This window comes from Theropithecus gelada, chromosome 16 (assembly GCF_003255815.1).
Source record: "Theropithecus gelada isolate Dixy chromosome 16, Tgel_1.0, whole genome shotgun sequence".
NCBI classification, from domain to species: Eukaryota; Metazoa; Chordata; class Mammalia; order Primates; family Cercopithecidae; genus Theropithecus; species Theropithecus gelada.
The window spans coordinates 1,755,077-1,761,161 of NC_037684.1; the positions used below are offsets into that span (position 1 = coordinate 1,755,077).

Genomic DNA, 6,085 nt, shown 5'->3' on the forward strand with positions numbered 1-6,085 from the left:
ATTTCCCACTCTTCCCAAGGTAGCTTCATGGTTTGCTTCGTCACTTCCTTCCTGGGCTCAAGTGACCCTCCCACCTTGGTCTACCAGAGCACTGGGATTACAGACATGAGCCACTATACCCGGCTCTGATTTTTCTCTATAGCACTTATCAGACATATTCCATGCTTATTTATTTGTTTATTTATTTATCTGAGAGAGAATCTCACTTTGTCACTCAAGCTGGAATGCAGTGGCACCATCTCAGCTCACTGCAACCTCCGCCTCCCAGGTTCAAGCAATTCTGCCTCAGCCTCCCGAGTAGCTGGGATCACAGGTATGAGACACCACACTTGGCTACTTTTTGTATTTTAGTAGAGACGGGATTTCACCATGTTGGTTAGGCTGGTCTCGAACTCCCGACCTCAGGTGATCCACCTGCCTCAGCCTCCCAAAGTGCTGGGATTATAGGCGTGAGCCACCGCGCCCAGCCTCCATGCTTATTGATTTATTTTCTATTTCTATGTCACTAGAATGTGAGCTCTATGAGGGCAAGGGTTTTGTTTTGCCTGTTTGTTCACTGCCCTATCCCAGCCCCTAGATGAGTGCCTGGCACACAGCAGGGACTTCCTAAGTGCTTGTTGAAAGAGGATGGAATTACTCTTGCTGTATAATAACCTGCTGTCTGCAGGACCCTGGGCCTGAGGAAATGCCTGCAGGTAGAAGGGCAGTGGGCCAGTGCTGCACAGTGCACAATGATCAGAGAGGCCTTATGTGTGGGGAGTGGGTACGGGCAGGTGGGTGATGGGGTGCAGAATTCTAAACCTCTAGGGATGAATGGCAGAGGCCACACCCTCTTGATGAGTGGCCCTTGAGCCCACCAGACAAGGGGAATTGTTGGCTGGGGTCCAGGTCCATGGTCTCCCTGACTTAGGGTGGCCTTGCCCGGTGCTCTGAGAATGGGGCCAAGGAAGTCCTAGTGATTCTGTCCCCTACCCTTCAAGGACAAGTTGGAGGCAGGCCCTGGTCTCAAACATCTACAAAAACAATTGTTTCTGAACTTTCTGCCCAGACACGTCTCATGGCCACTGAGTTATGCATCAATGATGGGTGTGGGTGTGTGGATGGAGGTAGCCAAGCCCATTGATAGAGGGCTGAGACACACTCCCCGCTAATCAGCAAGTTAACAAGCTCTCCGATGAGGAGGCGGTGATTAATGAACCAATCGGCTTGCCCTATAATTGGGGAGTTAAATTGGAGGATGGGGGTATGATGGATAGGGAGAGCTTGGAGGGATGTGTGAGGCTGGCTTCTGGTCCACACTGAGACTACCCAGGCACCCATTTACTTTGGCTATAAATGAGGAAGTGACTTCTTCAGAGGTTGTAGCCTAAATTCAAGCCATCCCATGCCCTTTAGCTTCTATAATGTCTCTCCTCTCTTCCCATCTGTCCTTGGACCCCATATTCCCCCAAAGACATGACGGGGTTCCAGGGATGTCAGATTCCCTGTGGGCATCTCACAGGCTCCATCTCTCTGCCCAGAATCAGTGCACTAGAAACCCCCTATCACCACCATGGTTGGTGCCGCAGGGTCAGAAGAGCAAACAGCCCCCTACTCTCTGGTATCCTTGCCCCTGTTAGCCTGCAGGGTCCTTCTGTAGGCCCTGACTCCTGGGATCACAGATGTCCTAACCAGCTCCCACTGCCCCCTCCATCCTAGGGTGCGCACCTGTCTTTCGTCTTTCCACGGAGGAGTGGAATTCTTTGATTTCTGCTGTCACCCTCCAAACAGGATAACAGCTGTCTCTCTGTTTGTCTCTCTGTATCTATGTTCTGGGAACCCCTCAGATTGAGGATCCCCCATGGTACGGCCATGTCTCTCCTTTGAGACGGGTTCTTGAAGGACAGGGCTGTGCCTTACCGCCTGGATGAGGAGTCTCTAAGAAGAATGATTTTTCTCCTTCCTCCAAAGGTAGGATCTATGTCCCCTGTCCTGGTGTCCTCTTCCACCTCCATGCTCAGCAGGGCACCCTGGTGTTTCCTGGGATGTGGAGTCCCATGGGGCCTGACTGACTGATAAGGAGCCATTTGCAGAGAATGCCCATGATTGAACCCATAAAAGGGTGACTGAGAGAGCCCTGAACTCTCCCCCTCAGGAGAGCTCTAAAAATAGCACCCACAGCCATCTGTCCTGGGGCTGGAGGGGCTGGCTCAGAACCAGCGACCTGGACAAGTTGGCCCCTTCAGCCCCCATAGGCTGATGGGACATCTGGAAGTATTGGAAGTCTGGCCAGGCCAGGGAGAGGAAGCTGGAAGGGCTTTATGGAGAGACCTTCCCACAGCCCTCTCTCCTACCGGGCAGGTGGGTTTGAGGGGGTTGGCAGTCTGGAGGCCCTTCCCCTACTCAGCCTCTCGTAGTGGGTGGTGGGCCCCAGACATAGCCTTCGGGTCCCTGCTCCCAGGCCTGCCTCCTGCACCACATGGCTACTCCAGGTGCTGAGCCTTTCTGCCCCTCACAATTGAGAGGTCCTCTCCCTGGGGTCTGCCTCACCCTCCTTTTCCTGTTTGAATCATGGGTGACTTTGGCTGCTCCATCAGGGATTCAGTTTCCTCATTTGGAAAATGGAGATAATCTCAGCTCATTGTTTTGTGATGTCTGAAATTATGTACTTACCTAGTGCACAGCAGGTGCTTAATAAACATGAGTCCTTTCCTTCAAAAGATCTGGGCTTCAGTGGCCAGTGGAGACTGCCATGGGCTGGGGACAGTGGCATGTGCTTGGGAAGCCTTGGCATCACTCAGGCCCAGAAGTCACCAGTACCCTGATTGACACCTGCATAGGGGTGGGGACATTGCCTGGGGAGGGGGCTCTATGCCACACATGGCTGGACCGGGGTCTTTGTGTGCCAGGCTGGATGCACAGGTAGCCAACTCAGCTGCTTCTGGTGGGGGGACTGGCTTCTGCCTCCTCCTGCCTCTTTCCCCAACTCTTTAATGGAGAGAGAACATAATGGAGTGTTCAGAGAGGTCTCTCCCCCAGGATACCATAAACTACAGGTCAGGAGCCAAGGTCAGGTGCTCCCACCCCTGCCTCCAGGAGAAAGACTTTCCCCCAGAGGTCCTGTCACTCCTAAGCCCTTCTCCAAGGTATTACTGAGCAGAGGCTGAACATGATTGTGTTTTGGAAAGAGTGGTCCCAGATCCCACATGCTGGAGGAAATGTGTCCACCCTCCCACCCTCCACTCCCACCCACGAACAGGCTAAGGAAGACAGAATCTCATCCCTGGTCCTAGGGGCTGCCCCAGGAGTCTAGGTCCAACCACTTCACTTCCTCAGGGGGCTAGACCTGCCCCCTGGGGGCGCAGGGCGGGGCGGGGGGCTGTGGGCTGAACACAGGATTTAGGCTAGGTACCCCATCCAGTGGGACCCCAAATTTGAGCATGGCAGCTGCCCCCTCAGCTCCTGTGAGGTGGAGACGTCACACACTGGCTGGGTGTAAGCTCAGCGATCTGGCGGGAGTGGAAGGAGGAAGAAGGGCTCACCCGCTGCTGGCTCTCCCTCCCCGTGGGACTCCTTTTCCTTTCCAGGAGGGGATATAAGCCCGGAAAGGAAAGCCCTGAGCAGAGGAGGCCTCAGCTTGACCTGACCCAGTGCAGCCCTTGAAACTTCCCTCGCCTTCTACCTCCTGCTCATCTGCTTCATAAGCTGTCGCTGTGAGCGGCTGGGGGCTCAAGCATGGTCTGGTACCAGGAAATCCAGGCTGTTTTGTGGGGAAACTAAGGCTGAAATGGTGGAAGCTGGGGGTGAGTGGTGGGAAACCGGATTGGAGGGGGTCATTGGAGGTGGGAAGGAGGCCCGGGAGTCCCCGGGAGTCCCGTTGCCAGCACAACCCTTTTCTCTAATTTACCTCTCTGGCAGCAGCGGTGCGGGGGCGGTTTATGTCAGGCAGGGCTTATGTCCCTCTGACAGATTAGGAAACTGAGGCAGGAGACGGTGCAGTGCCGGAGAACACACGGCAAGCTGGTTGCTGAACCTTGATCCGCTACCAGCCCCAGGGAGAGCGCCGGAGCGCGGCCCCGACGGCAGCCGCAGCCTCCTGCCGTGGAGGATCGAGGCTCGGAACGACCCACACCCCAACGTCACCTTCCCAGATGGTGTCGGTGCGCAGGTCGTGGCCTACCATGGCCACAGTGCTTTTGGCCCTGCTCGTCTACCTGGGGGCGCTGGTCGAGGCCCACCCCATCAAACCCGAGGCTCCCGGCGAAGACACCCCCCTGGAGGAGCTGAGCCGCTACTACGCCTACCTGAGCCACTACCTCAACCTGGTCACCCGGCCGTGGTGAGTGCAGGCGCGGGGTGGGCCAAGCGGGACCCCTGGGGCTCTCCCGCTGCGGCCCCTCTCCACCGGGGGCGTGGTCAGATCTGACCACGCCCTTCCAGGCCCCGCCCCCAGGCGTGGGAAGACAGCCCGGACACACGCCTCTCCAAAACGTTCTTCCCAGACGGCGAGGACCGCCCGGGCAGGTCGCAGTAAAAGCGCCCCCGTCAAGTCACATAACATCCTGCCTCCGAGAGTGCGGTCTGGCCCCACCCTGGTACATCACTTACGACGTCTCCCAGGCTCGCCTCCCCAGATCGGATTCCTTTCCCTTCACTCCCGCAGGCCGGAGGCGCAGACCTGTGGTGAGGACCCCCGAGGCCTCCTGGGAGATCTGCAGACCACGCCCACCTCATTTGCATGTTCACTCCCGACCCCGGAAACCCGGATTCCGCCTCCCGACGGCATCTGGGCAGGGATCGGGTACCGCAGTCCTGCGTCTCGGTGCCCTCGCCTCTTGAGCTGCAGGGCTGTGTGTGGTCCTTCCCTGGTCCCAAAATAAAGAGCGAATTCCACAGAAACGGAATGTGTGCCTTTGTATTTCCTTTCCTTTCCCTTCGTGGAGGTCTCGTGGAAGTGGAGGGTGGAGGCGTGGGGACCAGAGGAGCGAAAACCGACTCGGAGAGAGGCTGGGGCGGGGGCGGGGGTTCCCTCTGCTGGGAGCCCAAGGAAGACTCGACCACCCAGCCTGGGGCTGGACAGCGCCCAGACCAGGGACTGCTGTGGAAGGAACTCTAGTTGAGTTGGGGCAGGGATGGATGGGGTTCTGGAAGAAGGGGCAGGGAGCGTGGACAGGAGCCTGCTAGGCAGCCTAGCAGAGTAGATAGGGACACGGCTGTCCCTCCCGCACCCAACCCCGTGAAACCAAGGACGGCTGGGGCCGGGCCGGGCACCAAGACCTTGGGGCGCTTCCCTAGGAGCTGTATTAGTAGCGCCCAGGACTGGAGTGGCTGGCGGTGGCGTGGTCCAAGATGGGGCTGTGGAGGAAGAGCCGTGTGTGTGTGTGTGTGTGTGTGTGCTGGCGGGAGAGGCAGGTAATTTCTACCGTCCCCCTTCCCCGAGCAGAGCAGCAATGGGGAATGTGGAGGCTGCCCGATCGCTAAAAAACCGCCTTGTCTCATCTCGTTGAATTCACACTCAGTGGATAAGTCACGAACTGTGCTTTCCTAGTGCCAAGGCCATAGGGACACCCTCCCATGTACCGCCCCCACCTCCCCTGGACTAGATGCTGAAATCTAAAGGCGCTGTGGATGTTTAAACTCACCCTTCTGCACCGATTCCAGAGTCTGCCTATAGGGTGATCTTCCCTGACATCCACCCTTCCCTGCCCCTTTCCTCCAAGAAGCTTGCCTTGATTGCACAATTGCACTCTTCCTGCCTCTCTGGCTGCCCAGCTCTCAGGGCCTCTGCTCTATTCACTGAGAGTTTTGTCTATGTCTCTGTGTCCTGTCTCCCTCCTGGGGCCTCAGGAAGGAAAGGCCTATGTCTCCTTCCTCACATGCAGCCTCCTGTATCTATGGGATGTCTCCTGGGCTTCTAGTTCAGCAAGACCTACCCAAATCTGGCAGGGGACTAGGAGATGAGGGGGAGAATCAGGTTGAGGCCAACGCCTTTGACCCAGAGAGGGTAAAAAGGACAGGAAGACTGCAGGCATCCCTGCGTGGACCAGGATTTTGAAGTACTGTTTGCAGTTCCATGGCTCTGGAAGAATAGAAGACTCTAAAGCTG

The 6,085-nt window shown here is 56.8% G+C and overlaps 1 pseudogene across 1 annotated transcript; it reads left to right on the top strand.

The window, feature by feature from the left end:
* The first annotated feature begins 3,377 nt into the window (after positions 1-3,377).
* On the top strand, positions 3,378-4,878 carry LOC112609844 (annotated as a pseudogene). The gene is made up of 3 exons (XR_003116244.1): positions 3,378-3,692; positions 4,131-4,322; positions 4,433-4,878. The product of XR_003116244.1 is annotated as a peptide YY-like (transcript).
* Positions 4,879-6,085: the final 1,207 nt, after the last annotated feature.